The 16217-nt window shown below is 44.8% G+C and overlaps 1 non-coding gene and 1 pseudogene across 1 annotated transcript; one reads left to right on the top strand and one right to left on the bottom strand.

Annotated features, from left to right (window-relative positions):
• Positions 1-6058: 6058 nt before the first annotated feature.
• On the bottom strand, positions 6059-6237 carry LOC135026782 (U1 spliceosomal RNA; annotated as a pseudogene).
• A 9284-nt stretch (positions 6238-15521) lies between these two features.
• TRNAN-AUU (transfer RNA asparagine (anticodon AUU)) lies at positions 15522-15595 on the top strand. The gene has a single exon. It is a non-coding gene; the product is annotated as a tRNA-Asn (tRNA).
• The last annotated feature ends 622 nt before the right edge of the window (positions 15596-16217 follow it).

Here is a 16217-nt window from a genome sequence, read left to right as displayed (position 1 = left end):
TGTTAGGTGCTGTTCATGTATGTGGGAGTGGCAGGTGCTACATGTGTATATATGTGTGAGTGGCAGGTGCTGCGTGTGTATACGAGTGTGTGTGAGGTGCTGCGAGTGTATGTGTGTGTTAGGTGCTCTGAGTGTATATGATTGTGTGTCAGGTGCTGTGCGTGTGTGCGTTAAATGCCACATGTATGTATGTATGTGTGTCAGGTGCTGCGTGTGTGTGTGGGTGTGTCAGGTGCTGCATGTCTGTGTGTGTGAGTGTGTCAGGTGCTGCATGTGTGTGTGTGTGTCTGTCAGGTGCTGCATGTGTGTGTCAGGTGCTGCATGTCTGCGTGTGTGTCAGGCGCTGCATGTCTGTGTCAGGTGCTGCGTGTGTGTGTGTCAGGTGCTGTGTGTGTGTGTGTGTCAGGTGCTGCGTATGTGTGTGTGTGTCAGGTGCTGCATGTCTGTGTCAGGTGCTGCGTGTCTGCGTGTGTGTGTCAGGTGCTGCGTGTCTGCGTGTGTGTGTCAGGTGCTGCGTGTCTGCGTGTGTGTGTCAGGTGCTGCGTGTGTGTGTGTGTGTGTCAGGAGCTGCGTGTCTGCGTGTGTGTGTCAGGCGCTGCATGTCTGTGTGTCAGGTGCTGCGTGTGTGTGTGTCAGGTGCTGTGTGTGTGTGTCAGGTGCTGCGTGCCGTGTGCGTGTGTCAGGTGCGTGAGTGTGCGTGTGTCAGGTGCGTGAGTGTGTGTGTGTCAGGTGCGTGAGTGTGTGTGTGTCAGGTGCGTGAGTGTGTGTGTCAGGTGCGTGAGTGTGTGTGTGTCAGGCGCTGCGTGTCTGTGTGTGTCAGGCGCTGCGTGTCTGTGTGTGTAAGGCGCTGCGTGTGAGTGTGTGCGTGTGTGTCAGGTCCGTGTGAGTGTCAGGTGCTGCGTCTGTGTGTGTGTGTCAGGTGCTGCGTGTGTGCGTGTGTGTCAGGCGCTGCGTGTGCGTGTGTCAGGCGCTGCAGGGAGGGCGGGGGGGACGGACAGCAGGGAGGGCGGGGGGGGGGGGGGACACACAGCAGGGAGGGCGGGGGGAGAACGGACACACAGCAGAGAGGAGGAGGGGGGGTGGCCGGACACAGCGGGAGGAGGGGGGGTGGCCGGACACAGCGGGAGGAGGGGGGTGGCCGGACACAGCGGGAGGAGGGGGGGTGGCCGGACACAGCGGGAGGAGGGGGGGTGGCCGGACACAGCGGGAGGGGGGGGTGGCCGGACACAGCGGGAGGGGGGGTGGACGGACACAGCGGGAGGGGGGGGGGGCCGGACACAGCGGGAGGAGGGGAGGGTGGCCGGACACAGCGGGAGGAGGGGAGGGTGGCCGGACACAGCGGGAGGAGGGGAGGGTGGCCGGACACACAGCAGGGAGGGCGCGGGGGGTAACACACTGCAGGGAGGAGGGGGGGGGGACACACAGCAGGGAGGGCAAGGGGGGGGGGCGACGGACACACAGCAGGGGGGGGGGAGGGAGACGGACACACAGCAGGGAGGGCGAGAGGGGGAGGGGGGGGTGACTGGTGACCATAGAGACCTTGATAAATACCGCATACTGCAGGGAGGGAGGGCCGGACACAGCGGGAGGAGGAGGAGGGAGGAGTGGCCGGACACAGCTGCCCGAGGCGCCTCCTACTGCCAGCCGCACCACAGACGCGGGGAGGAGACGCAGGCAGCCACCAGGGAAGGTCCGGCGGGCGGCCGGGCACACAGCGGGCGAGCGGGCGGGCGAGCGAGCGGGCGGGCGGGTGGGAGGGGAGGGTGGCCGGGCGGGCGGGAGGGGAGGGTGGCCGGACACGCGGGGGAGAAGTGGAAGCTGGGCACACAGCGGTGGGCTGCCTGACAGAACTCACCCAGTGCTACGATCTCCTCCCGCTTCATGGACCTCAATGAACTCACACGCCGGGAACCGCTGGCTGTCCTCCTGCAGCTCCACGTGACTCCTTCCCGCTCTGTCTCCTCGTGCCCAACTGCCAGAGCTACTCTCTGTACACCCCCTGCTGGCGGTCACTGCGCAGGCGCAACAAATTGAAATGCCCTATCTCTATAATGGGGCATATTTCTCTTAATTAAAAAAACCCTATAACTTTCTGAAAAACCACAACCCCAAAAGGCACTACACTGGGGCATACTCTATCTAGTAAAACAAACCCCAAGTCTTAATTCGTCCTCTATCCTGAGTTATGCCTTCCCAAAAAAATCTTCATTCACTCTATGGGAAAACGTTGTCAAAAAGCCACAGAGGGAGTGGCAGAAAAAAACTGACAGTTGGAACTTTAGCTTACTCCCAATTCCTCATTTTTTATTATTTTGCCCTGAAATTTGTCCTGCAGCAGCGGGTGACGATTCTACGCGTCCATGCCAAATTTCAGCTCAGTACGTCCAATCAGTTTTGAGGTGTAGCCCCTCAAACACCATGCCCCCATCTCAGAAGTTCCCTATGGGAGAATTCCGTTTGTTCGATTCAGCCTTAATATAAGGGCACGACCGTGCCCTTATAATTGACAGTATTGTTTTCTTTCAAAAATCCACTTAATTTTCTTTACCCGATTATTAAAATGGTAATTGACAAAAACAAACTACATTGTCACCAGAAGAGCAATACAAAATGTACAAGTGATATATTAAAATCATCTTTCCAGCTTGAATTTCAATGATGCATTGGGGCAACGATTTTGTGAGAAACATCTTCACCCTTAAATAAAGAATTTTCTTAATTCCTTACCTGTGTGCTAATTAGATATCACCTTGTTTTCACATTAAACAGACTTCCACATGAGAAAACAGCAAAGATGCAGTGGCGTTAATGTTTCCTGGTGTCAACCTGTATTATTTCCGTAGATACTGAAATGAGGATGCATCTTGCTGCCTTTCCAATGAAGCAAGTTTAATTTAGTAATAGGTGAAAAACCATCCCTACAAAGATGTTAATCAGATACTTGGCTTTGTGGACACTTTTCAGAGAACAAATTTGTTATCATAAAAATAAAGCCAGAAAATGAAGAGCTGTTTAATCACTCAATTGGATTTTTCTGCCAGCATTTTTCTTTTTCTCTGCAACCCACTGCTAAATTGTGCTTCCTAGCTGTTTTTTTATAAAATCACTTAATCAAATCTAACTCTGATTACATCAGAGAAGGCCAGGTACCCTACACCATAAGAGGGGGTTTGCAATTTTGACTTGTCTACTTAAATATCACCAAAATCTGATCACAAGGTCAATTACGTCCCTGGGTGGGATTAAACCACCAACCTTTTGATTAATAGCTGAACACACTAACCGATTGCGCCACAGAGACACTTTGCAAAAAGTACATACTGACAAAGACTAATAAGCATTCATCTAGAACGTTTCCTAGAAAAACTTTAAAAAGTCAATAATCTGGAGAGTTTTTGTAAGATGTTTCTTCCAGCAACCAATGAAGAAACACATTGGTACTTTCGCATGATGAGTGAGTGCTTCAGGATCTCTTGCACTTACATGTGTAGCAGAGTACTGCACTGGAAGCATGCTGGGCCCATAACCCAGAGGTAGGCAGATTGAAACTATCCTTTGCTATATGCATTTTTTTTTGTTCATTAAAGTAATCCAAAACTGGGATTGATATTTTAGCTTTTAGTTTTACTTAAAGTACAATAACTTTTACCATTTTAATTTGTTTTAATAGTATATTGACAGTATTGTTTTCTTTCAAAAATCCAATTAATTTTCTTTACCCGATTATTAAAATGGTAATTGACAAAAACAAACTACATTGTCACCAGAAGAGCAATACAAAATGTACAAGTGATATATTAAAATCATCTTTCCAGCTTGAATTTCAATGACGCATTGGGGCAACGATTTTGTGAGAAACATCTTCACCCTTAAATAAAGATTTTCTTAATTCCTTACCTGTGTGCTAATTAGATATCACCTTGTTTTCACATTAAACAGACTTCCATATGAGAAAACAGCAAAGATGCAGTGGCTTGGATTTTTGAAAGAAAACAATACTGTCAATATACTATTAAAACAAATTAAAATGGTAAAAGTTATTGTACTTTAAGTAAAAATAAAAGCTAAAATATCAATCCCAGTTTTGGATTACTTTAATGAACAAAAAAATAATGCATATAGCAAAGGATAGTTTCAATCTGCCTACCTCTGGGTTATGGGCCCAGCATGCTTCCATTGCAGTACTCTGCTGCACATGTAAGTGCAAGAGATCCTGAAGCACTCACTCATCATGCGAAAGTACCAATGTGTTTCTTCATTGGTTGCTGGAAGAAACATCTTACAAAAACTCTCCAGATTATTGACTTTTTAAAGTTTTTCTAGGAAACGTTCTAGATGAATGCTTATTAGTCTTTGTCAGTATGTACTTTTTGCAAAGTGTCTCTGTGGCGCAATTGGTTAGTGTGTTCAGCTATTTATCAAAAGGTTGGTGGTTCAATCCCACCCAGGGATGTAATTGACCTTGTGATCAGATTTTGGTGATATTTAAGTAGACAAGTCAAAATTGCAAACCCCCTCTTATGGTGTAGGGTACCTGGCCTTCTCTGATGTAATCAGAGTTAGATCTGATTAAGTGATTTTATAAAAAAAAACAGCTAGGAAGCACAATTTAGCAGTGGGTTGCAGAGAAAAAGAAAAATGCTGGCAGAAAAATCCAATTGAGTGATTAAACAGCTCTTCATTTTCTGGCTTTATTTTTATGATAACAAATTTGTTCTCAGAAAAGTGTCCACAAAGCCAAGTATCTGATTAACATCTTTGTAGGGATGGTTTTTCACCTATTACTAAATTAAACTTGCTTCATTGGAAAGGCAGCAAGATGCATCCTCATTTCAATATCTACGGAAATAATACAGGTTGACACCAGGAAACATTAACGCCACTGCATCTTTGCTGTTTTCTCATGTGGAAGTCTGTTTAATGTGAAAACAAGGTGATATCTAATTAGCACACAGGTAAGGAATTAAGAAAATCTTTATTTAAGGGTGAAGATGTTTCTCACAAAATCGTTGCCCCAATGCATCATTGAAATTCAAGCTGGAAAGATGATTTTAATATATCACTTGTACATTTTGTATTGCTCTTCTGGTGACAATGTAGTTTGTTTTTGTCAATTACCATTTTAATAATCGGGTAAAGAAAATTAATTGGATTTTTGAAAGAAAACAATACTGTCAATATACTATTAAAACAAATTAAAATGGTAAAAGTTATTGTACTTTAAGTAAAAATAAAAGAGCAAAAATATCAATCCCAGTTTTGGATTACTTTAATTAACAAAAAAAAATGCATATAGCAGAGGATAGTTTCAATCTGCCTACCTCTGGGTTATGGACCCAGCATGCTTCCATTACAGTACTCTGCTGCACATGTAAGTGCAAGAGATCCTGAAGCACTCACTCATCATGGGAAAGTACCAATGTGTTTCTTCATTGGTTGATGGAAGAAACATCTTACAAAAACTCTCCACATTATTGACTTTTTAAAATGTTTCTAGGAATCTTTCTAGATGAATGCTTATTAGCCTTTGTCAGTATGGACTTTTGCAAAGTGTTGCTGTGGCGCAATCAGTTAGTGTGTAAGGCTATTAACCAAAAGGTTGGTGGTTCTATCCCACCCAGGGACTTAATTGACCTTGTTATCAGATTTTGGTGATCTTTAAGTAGACAAGTCAAAATTTCAAACCCCCTGTTATGGTGTAGGGTACCTGGCCTTCTCTGATGTAATCAGAGTTAGATTTGATTCAGTGAATTTATAAAAACAGCTAGGAAGCACAATTTAGCAGTGGGTTGCAGAGAAAAAGAAATATGCTGGCAGAAAAATCCAATTGAGTGATTAAACAGCTCTTCATTTTCTGGCTTTATTTTATGCTAACAAATTTGTGCTCTGAAAAGTGTCCACAAAGCCAAGTATCTGATTAACACCTTTGTAGGGATGGTTTTTCACCTATTATTAAATTAAACTTGCTTCATTGGAAAGGCAGCAAGTGATGTCATCCAAGCAGTGGGTCAAAGTTGGCTTCAAACCTCGTCTGCTTATGAAAAGAGAAAAGGGGTATGCAGGGCATGGCGGCCTTTTGCGGTGCTTGGATGACCCCTAGTTCGCATTAAATAATGCAGTCCAGTTTCCCACATTTGGGGAAATCACAGGGGTCAGCATACCAAGAATGCAATGAATGAAACGCTCCCTGGGAGAACAGTCTTCATGACCATGGTATCTCCTATGCAAAATAAGTATGATTTGGGATAGGGCTGGGGAGGGCCTCTGCTCAGGCACATCTCTGTCAAGTAAAGGAGATTCAACTGAGGCAGCACAAGGGAACTCTCATCTGGGGACAACAACTGCAGGGAGAACACATATTCTCAGATGAACATGGGAGGGCAGAAGGCTGCCTAATACTGAAGCACCCCCAAACAACAAACCAAATGCAACAACTAGTGCAAGCATTCCTGGGGGAAGGCCTGCAGCAGATGGATTTGCATATGGCGATGTCATCCAAGCAGTGGGTCAAAGTTGGCTTCAACCCTCGTCTGCATATGAAAAGAGAAAAGGGGCGTGCAGGGCATGGCGGCCTTTTGCGGCACTTGGATGACCCCTAGTTCACATTTCTTGCAGCAGCTGGGCACTGTAACAGCTCCAGAGCTGCTCTGTAAGGCAAGTAAAAGGGTGTGGGCCCTGCAGCACTACCTGTAGTTCGCATTGTGCGAGACCCCTAGTTCGCATTAAACACCCCCACCCTCCTTCGGTGTGGGGCTCATGTTGGCCATGCCCCAGCCCCTGAAGCATTCACGCTGATTTCTTGCAGCAGCTGGGCACTGTAACAGCTCAAGAGCTGCTCTGTAAGGCAAGTAAAAGGGTGTGGGCCCTGCAGCACTACCTGTAGTTTGCATTGTGCTTTGGAAGGCACAAAGTAAGCAGAGGGGAGGAGAAGTCAGGATAGTGCACAAGGGTATAGACGGGAGGGGCTCAAGAAAAAAGAAGTGGAAACAGACAGCAAACTAGGCTTCCAATGCACAATGCAAACTACAGGTAGTGCTGCAGGGCCCACACCCTTTTACTTGCCTTACAGAGCAGCTCTGGAGCTGTTTAATCACTCAATTGGATTTTTCTGCCAGCATAATTTTTCTCTTACGTCCTAGAGGATGCTGGGGACTCCGTAAGGACCATGGGGGATAGACGGGCTCCGCAGGAGACATGGGCACTTTAAGAAAGACTTTAGATCTGGGTGTGCACTGGCTCCTCCCTCTATGCCCCTCCTCCAGACCTCAGTTTACTACTGTGCCCAGAGGAGACTGGGTGCTTTTCAGGGAGCTCTCCTGAGTTTCCTGACAGAAAGTATATTTGTTAGATTTTTTTATTTTCAGGGAGCCTGCTGGCAACAGACTCTCTGCATCGAGGGGCGGAGGGGAGAGATGCACACCTACTTCTGTGAGTTGATAGGCTCTGCTTCTTAGGCTACTGTACAGCATTAGCTCCAGAGGGATCGGTACGCAGGTCTCACCCTCGCCGTCCGTCCCAGCGCCGCGCCGCCGTCCCCCTCGCAGAGCCGGAAGATAGAAGCCGGGTGAGTATGAGAAGAAAAGAAGACTTCAGAGGCGGCGGAAGACTTCATGATCTTCACTGAGGTAACGCACAGCAGTAAAGCTGTGCTCCATTGCTCCCATACACCTCTCACACGGCAGTCAGTGTAAGGGTGAAGGGCGCAGGGGGGACGCCCTGGGCAGCAATATAGACCTCTCTTTGGCAAATTAAATATATATGCAGCTAGGCACTGTATATATATATATAAGAGCCCCCGCCATTTTTTTACTATATTTGAGCGGGACAGAAGCCCGTCGCTGAGGGGGTGGGGCTTCTCCCTCAGCACTCACCAGCGCCATTTTCTCCACGGCACCGCTGAGGGGAAGCTCCACGGACTCTCCCCTGCTTATACCACGGTAGAAAGAGGGTCTTAAAGAAGAGGGGGGCACATAATTAGGCGCATATATATATGGAAATACAGCGCTACTGGGTAAACATAAAATTATTGTGTTTTTTTCCTGGGTCATATAGCGCTGGGGTGTGTGCTGGCATACTCTCTCTCTCTGTCTCTCCAAAGGGCCTTGTTGGGGAACTGTCCTCAGATAAGAGGATTCCCTGAGTGTATGGTGTGTCGGTACACGTGTGTCGACATGTCTGAGGTAGAAGGCTCTCCTAGAGAGGAGCAGGAGCAAATTAATGTGGTGTCTCCATCGACAACGCCGACACCTGACTGGATGGATATGTGGAATGTTTTAAGTGCTAATGTAAACTTATTACACAAGAGATTAGACAAAGCTGAAGCTAGGGAACAGTCAGGGAGTCAACCCATGCCTGTCCCTATGTCGCAGGGACCTTCGGGTCTCAAAAGCGCCCACTATCCCAAATAGTTGACACAGATACCGACACGGATTCTGACTCCAGTGTCGACTACTATGATGCAAAGTTACAGCCAAAATTGGCTAAATGTATTCGATATATGATTATTGCACTAAAAGATGTTTTGCACATCACAGAGTCCCCTGTCCCTGACACGAGGGTACACATGTATAAGGGAAAGAAACCTGAGATAACCTTTCCCCCCTCACATGAGTTGAACGAATTATGTGAAAAAGCTTGGGAATCTCCAGACAAAAAGCTGCAGATTCCCAAAAGGATTCTTATGGCGTATCCTTTCCCGCCAATGGACAGGATACGGTGGGAATCCTCCCCTAGGGTGGATAAAGCATTGACACGCTTATCCAAAAAGGTAGCGCTGCCATCCCAGGATACGGCTACCATCAGGGACCCTGCTGACCGCAAGCAGGAGGTTACCCTAAAGTCCATTTACACACATTCTGGTACCTTACTCAGACCGGCAATTGCGTCGGCCGGGGTTGTAGCGCGGTGGCAGCATGGACAGATACCTTATCAGCAGAGATTGAGACCCTAGATAAGGATGCTATGTTATTGACCATAGGGCATATAAAAGATGCTGTCCTATATATGAGAGATGCTCAAAGTGACATTAGTCTACTGGGTTCTAGAATAAACGCTATGTCGATTTCTGCTAGATGAGTCCTATGGACCCGGCAATGGACAGGTGATGCCGACTCAAAAAGGCATATGGAGGTTTTACCTTACAGGGGTGAGGAATTGTTTGGGGAAGGTCTCTCGGACCTAGTCTCCACAGCTACAGCTGGTAAATCAAATTTTTTGCCTTATATTCCCTCACAGCCTAAGAAAGCACCACATTATCAAATGCAGTCCTTTCGATCACAGAGAAACAAGAAAGTACGAGGTGCGTCGTTTCTTGCCAGAGGTAAGGGCAGAGGGAAGAAGCTGCACAACACAGCTAGTTCCCAGGAACAGAAGTCCTCCCCGGCCTCTACAAAATCCACTGCATGACGCTGGGGCTCCGCTAAAGGAGTCCGCCCAGTTGGGGGCACGTCTTCGAGTTTTCAGCCACATCTGGGTTCATTCGCAGGTGGATCCCTAGGCAATAGAAATTGTTTCTCAGGGTTACAAGCTGAAATTCGAAGAGGTGCCTCCTCGCCGGTTTTTCAAATCGGCCCTACCATCTTCTCCCCAGGAAAGGGAGATAGTGTTAAATGCAATTCACAAATTGTATCTTCAACAGGTGGTGGTCAAGGTTCCCCTGCTTCAACAAGGAAAGGGAAATTATTCGACCCTGTTTGTAGTCCCAAAACCGGACGGTTTGGTCAGACCCATATTAAATTTAAAATCCCTGAACCTATACTTGAAAAGGTTCAAGTTCAAGATGGAATCGCTAAGAGCGGTCATCGCCAGCCTAGAAGGGGGGGATTTTATGATATCTCTGGACATAAAGGATGCATACCTTCATGTACTCATTTATCCACCTCATCAGGCGTACCTAAGATTTGCGGTACAGTATTGTCATTACCAATTTCAGACGTTGCCGTTTGGTCTCTCCAGAATTTTCTCCAAGAATTTTCACCAAGGTAATGACGGAAATTATGGTGCTCCTGCGAAAGCAAGGTGTCACAATTATCCCGTACTTGAACGATCTCCTCATAAAAGCGAGATCAAGAGAGCAGTTGCTGAACAGCGTATAACTTTCACTGAAGGTGTTACAGCAACACGGCTGGATTCTCAATATCCCGAAGTCGCAGTTGGTTCCTACGACTCGTCTGACTTTGCTTGGGCATTATTCTGGATACGGACCAGAAAAGGGTTTATCTTCCGATAGAAAAGGCCCAGGAACTCATGACTCTGGTCAGGAACCTATTGAAACCAAAACAGGTGTCAGTGCATCACTGCACTCGAGTCCTGGGAATGATGGTGGCATCATACGAGGCCATTCCCTTCGGCAGGTTCTATGCGAGGATCTTGCAATGGGACCTACTGGACAAGTGGTCCGGGTCACATCTACAGATTCATCAGTTGATCACCCTGTCCCCCAGGGCCAGGGTATCTCTCCTGTGGTGGCTGCAGAGTGCTCACCTTCTAGAGGGCCGCAGGTTCGGCATTCAGGACTGGATCCTGGTGACCACGAACGCGAGCCTCCGAGGTTGGGGAGCAGCCACACAGGGAAGAAATTTCCAAGGTCTTTGGTCAAGTCAGGAGACTTGTCTTCACATCAACATCCTGGAGCTAAGGGCCATATACAACGCCCTATGTCAAGCGGAGACCTTACTTCGCGACCAACCAGTTCTGATCCAGTCAGACAACGTCACCGCAGTAGTTCATGTAAACCGCCAAGGCGGCACAAGGAGCAGAGTGGCGATGGCGGAAGCCACCAGAATTCTTCGCTGGACGGAGAATCATGTAAGCGCACTGTCAGCAGTGTTCATTCCGGGAGTGGACAACTGGGAAGCAGACTTCCTCAGCAGACACAACCTACATCCAGGAGAGTGGGGACTCCATCAGGAAGTCTTCGCACAGATTGCAAGTCGGTGGGGACTGTTCCAGATAGACATGATGGCGTCCCGCCTCAACAAAAAGCTACAGAGGTATTGCACCAGGTCAAGAGACCCTCAGGCAGTAGCTGTAGACGCCCTAGTGACACCGTGGGTGTTCCGGTCGGTCTATGTATTTCCTCCTCTACCTCTCATACCCAAGGTGTTGATAATAGTAAGAAAAAGAGGAGTAAGAACAATTCTCATTGTTTCAGATTGGCCGCGAAGGACCTGGTATCCAGATCTGCAGGAAATGCTCACAGAAGATCCGTGGCCACTTCCTCTAAGACAGGACCTGTTGCAACAGGGGCCCTGTCTGTTCCAAGACTTACCGCGGCTGCATTTGACGGCATGGCGGTTGAACGCCGGATCCTAGCGGAAAAGGGTATTCCAGATGAGGTCATTCCTACGCTAATAAAGGCTAGGAAGGACGTGACATCTAAACATTATCACTGTATATGGCGAAAATATGTTTCTTGGTGTGAGGCCAGGAATGCTCATACGGAAGAATTCCACCTGGGCCACTTCCTTCACTTCCTACAAACTGGAGTGAATTTGGGCCTAAAATTAGGCTCTATTAAGGTTCAGATTTTGGCCTTATCCATTTTCTTTCAAAAGGAATTGGCCTCTCTTCCTGAAGTAAGTACAAACTTTTGTGAAGGGAGTACTGCATATTCAGCCTCCTTTTGTACCTCCGGTGGTCCCTTGGGACCTTAACGTGGTGTTAAGGTTATGGTTTGAACCACTTAAAATGGTGGAGTTTAAATATCTCACTTGGAAGGTGGTCATGTTATTAGCCTTGGCTTCCGCTAGGCGAGTGTCGGAATTAGCAGCTTTATCACATAAAATCCCCTATCTGGTTTTCCATATGGATAGAGCGGAATTGCAGACCCGTCCTCAATTCCTGCTAATAGTGGACTCATCCTTTCATATGAACCAACCTATCGTGATGCCTGTGACTACGCGTGACTTGGAGGATTCCGAGTCCCTTGATGTGGTCAGGGCTTTGAAAATTTACGTGGCCAGAACGGCTAGAGTCAGAAAAACAGAAGCACTGTTTGTCCTGTATGCAGCCAACAAGATTGGCACCCCTGCTTCAAAGCAGACTATTGCTCTCTGGATCTGTAACACGATTCAGCAGGCGCATTCTATGGCGGGATTGCCGTTGCCTAATTCAGTCAAGGCCCATTCCACTAGGAAGGTGGGCTCTTCTTGGGCAGCTGCCCGAGGGGTCTCGGCACTACAGCTGTGCCGAGCTGCTACTTGGTCGGGTTCAAACACCTTTGCAAAGTTCTATAAGTTTGATACCCTGGCTGAGGAGGACCTCCTGTTTGCTCAATCGGTGCTGCAGAGTCATCCGCAGGAGCCCGTTTGGGAGCTTTGGTATAATCCCCATGGTCCTTACGGAGTCCCCAGCATCCTCTAGGACGTAAGAGAAAATAAGATTTTAAACCTACCGGTAAATCTTTTTCTCGTAGTCCGTAGAGGATGCTGGGTGCCCGTCCCAAGTGCGGACTACTTCTGCAAGACTTGTATATAGTTATTGCTTACATAAGGGTTATATGTTAGTTTTCATCGGTCTTGGACTGATGCTATGTTGTTTTCATACTGTTAACTGGGTAGTATATCACAAGTTATACGGTGTGATTGGTGTGGCTGGTATGAATCTTGACCTTGGATTAACAAAAATCCTTTCCTCGTACTGTCCGTCTCCTCTGGGCACAGTTTCTCTAACTGAGGTATGGAGGAGGGGCATAGAGGGAGGAGCCAGTGCACACCCAGATCTAAAGTCTTTCTTAAAGTGCCCATGTCTGCTGCGGAGCCCGTCTATCCCCCATGGTCCTTACGGAGTCCCCATCATCCTCTACGGACTACGAGAAAAAATTTTTACCGGTAGGTTTAAAAATGTTATTTTTTTCTCTGCAACCCACTGCTAAATTGTGCTTCCTAGCTGTTTTTTATAAAATCACTTAATTAAATCTAACTCTGATTATGTCAGAGAAGGCCAGGTACCCTACACCATAAGAGGGGGTTTGAAATTTTGACTTGTCTACTTAAAGATCACCAAAATCTGATCACAAGGTCAATTACATCCCTGGGTGGGATTGAACCACCAACCTTTTGGTTAATAGCCCATGTAAGTGAAAGAGATCCTGAAGCACTCACTCATCATGGGAAAGTACCAATGTGTTTCTTACAAAAATTCTCCAGATTATTGACTTTTTAAAGTTTTTCTAGGAAACGTTCTAGATGAATGCTTATTAGCCTTTGTCAGTATCTACTTTTGCAAGGTGTCTATGTGGCGCAATCGGTTAGCATGTTTGGCTTTTAACCAAAAGGTTGGTGGTTCAATCCCACCCAGGGATGTATTTGACCTTGTAATCAGATTTTGGTGATCTTTAAGTAGACAAGTCAAAATTTCAAACCCCCTCTTATGGTGTAGGGTACCTGGCCTTCTCTGATGTAATCAGAGTTAGATTTGATTAAGTGATTTTATAAAAAAACAGCTAGGAAGCACAATTTAGCAGTGGGTTGCAGAGAAAAAAAATTATGCTGGCAGAAAAGTCCAATTGAGTGACGAAACAGCTCTTCATTTTCTGATTTTATGTTTATGCTAACAAATTTGCTCTATGAAAAGTGTCCACAAAGCCAAGTCTCTGATTAACACCTTTGTAGGAATGGTTTTTCACCTATTACTGAATTAAACTTGCTTCATTGGAAAGGCAGCAAGATGCATCCTCATTTCAATGTCTACTGAAATAATACAGGTTGACACCAGGAAACATAAACGTCACTGCATCCTTGCTGCTTCCTCATGGGGAAGTCTGTTTAATGTGAAAACAAGGTGATATCTAATCAGCACACAGGTAAGGAATTAAGAAAATCTTTCTTTATGGGTGAAGATGTTTCTCACAAAATTGTTGCACCAAAGCATCATTGAATTTCAAGCTGGAAAGATGATTTTAATATATCACTTGTACATTTTGTACTGCTCTTCTGGTGACAATGTAGTTTGTTTTTGTCAATTACCATTTTAATAATAGGGTAAAGAAAATTAAGTGGATTTTTGAAAGAAAACAATACTGTCAATATACTATTAAAACAAATTAAAATGGTAAAAGTTATTGTACTTTAAGTAAAAATAAAAGAGCCAAAATATCAATCCCAGTTTTGGATTACTTTAATTAACAAAAAACAATGCATATAGCAGAGGATAGTTTCAATCTGCCTACCTCTGGGTTATGGGCCCAGCATGCTTCCGTTGCAGTACTTTGCTGCTCATGTAAGTGCAAGAGATCCTGAAGCACTCACTCATCATGGGAAAGTACCAATGTGTTTCTTACAAAAACTCTCCAGATTATTGACTTTTTAAAGTTTTTCTGGGAAACGTTCTAGATGAATGCTTATTAGCCTTTGTCAGTATATACTTTTACGAGGTGTCTCTGTGGTGCAATCGGTTAGCATGTTTGGCTATTAACCAAAAGGTTGGTGGTTCAATCCCACCCATGGATGTAATTGACCTTGTGATTAGATTTTGGTAATCTTTAAGTAGACAAGTCAAAATGTCAAACTCCCTCTTATGGTGTAGGGTACCTGGCCTTCTCTGATGTAATCAGAGTTAGATTTGATTAAGTGATTTTATAAAAAACAGCTAGGAAGCACAATTTAGCAGTGGGTTGCAGAGAAAAAAAATTATGCTGGCAGAAAAGTCCAATTGAGTGATTAAACAGCTCTTCATTTTCTGATTTTATGTTTATGCTAACAAATTTGCTCTCTGAAAAGTGTCCACAAAGCCAAGTCTCTGATTAACACCTTTGTAGGAATGGTTTTTCACCTATTACTGAATTAAACTTGCTTCATTGGAAAGGCAGCAAGATGCATCCTCATTTCAATGTCTACTGAAATAATACAGGTTGACACCAGGAAACATAAACGTCACTGCATCCTTGCTGCTTCCTCATGGGGAAGTCTGTTTAATGTGAAAACAAGGTGATATCTAATCAGCACACAGGTAAGGAATTAAGAAAATCTTTCTTTATGGGTGAAGATGTTTCTCAAAAAATTGTTGCACCAAAGCATCATTGAAATTCAAGCTGGAAAGATGATTTTAATATATCACTTGTACATTTTGTACTGCTCTTCTGGTGACAATGTAGTTTGTTTTTGTCAATTACCATTTTAATAATAGGGTAAAGAAAATTAAGTGGATTTTTGAAAGAAAACAATACTGTCAATATACTATTAAAACAAATTAAAATGGTAAAAGTTATTGTACTTTAAGTAAAAATAAAAGAGCCAAAATATCAATCCCAGTTTTGGATTACTTTAATTAACAAAAAACAATGCATATAGCAGAAGATAGTTTCAATCTGCCTACCTCTGGGTTATGGGCCCAGCATGCTTCCGTTGCAGTACTCTGCTGCTTATGTAAGTGCAAGAGATCCTGAAGCACTCACTCATCATGGGAAAGTAGCAATGTGTTTCTTACAAAAACTCTCCAGATTATTGACTTTTTAAAGTTTTTCTAGGAAACGTTCTAGATTGATGCTTATTAGCCTTTGTCAGAATAAACTTTTACGAGGTGTCTCTGTGGTGCAATCGGTTAGCATGTTTGGCTATTAACCAAAAGGTTGGTGGTTCAATCCCATCCAGGGATGTAATTGACCTTGTGATCAGATTTTGGTGATCTTTAAGTAGACAAGTCAAAATTTCAAACCCCCTCTTATGATGTAGGGTACCTGGCCTTCTCTGATGTAATCAGAGTTAGATTTGATTAAGTGATTTTATAAAAAACAGCTAGGAAGCACAATTTAGCAGTGGGTTGCAGAGAAAAAAAAATTATGCTGGCAGAAAAGTCCAATTGAGTGATTAAACAGCTCTTCATTTTCTGACTTTATTTTTATGCTAACAAATTTGCTCTCTGAAAAGTGTCCACAAAGCCAAGTCTCTGATTAACACCTTTGTAGGAATGTTTTTTCACCTATTACTGAATTAAACTTGCTACATTGGAAAGGCAGCAAGATGCATCCTCATTTCAATGTCTACTGAAATAATACAGGTTGACACCAGGAAACATAAACGTTACTGCATCCTTGCTGCTTTCTCATGTGGAAGTCTGTTTAATGTGAAAACAAGGTAATATCTAATCAGCACACAGGTAAGGAATTAAGAAAATCTTTCTTTATGGGTGAAGATGTTTCTCACAAAATTGTTGTCCCAATGCATCATTGAAATTCAAGATGGAAGATGATTTTAATATATCACTTGTACATTTTGCAT

Source organism: Pseudophryne corroboree, unplaced genomic scaffold, assembly GCF_028390025.1.
Source record: "Pseudophryne corroboree isolate aPseCor3 unplaced genomic scaffold, aPseCor3.hap2 scaffold_449, whole genome shotgun sequence".
NCBI lineage: Eukaryota > Metazoa > Chordata > Amphibia > Anura > Myobatrachidae > Pseudophryne > Pseudophryne corroboree.
This window is presented reverse-complemented; position numbering and strand designations above follow the sequence as displayed.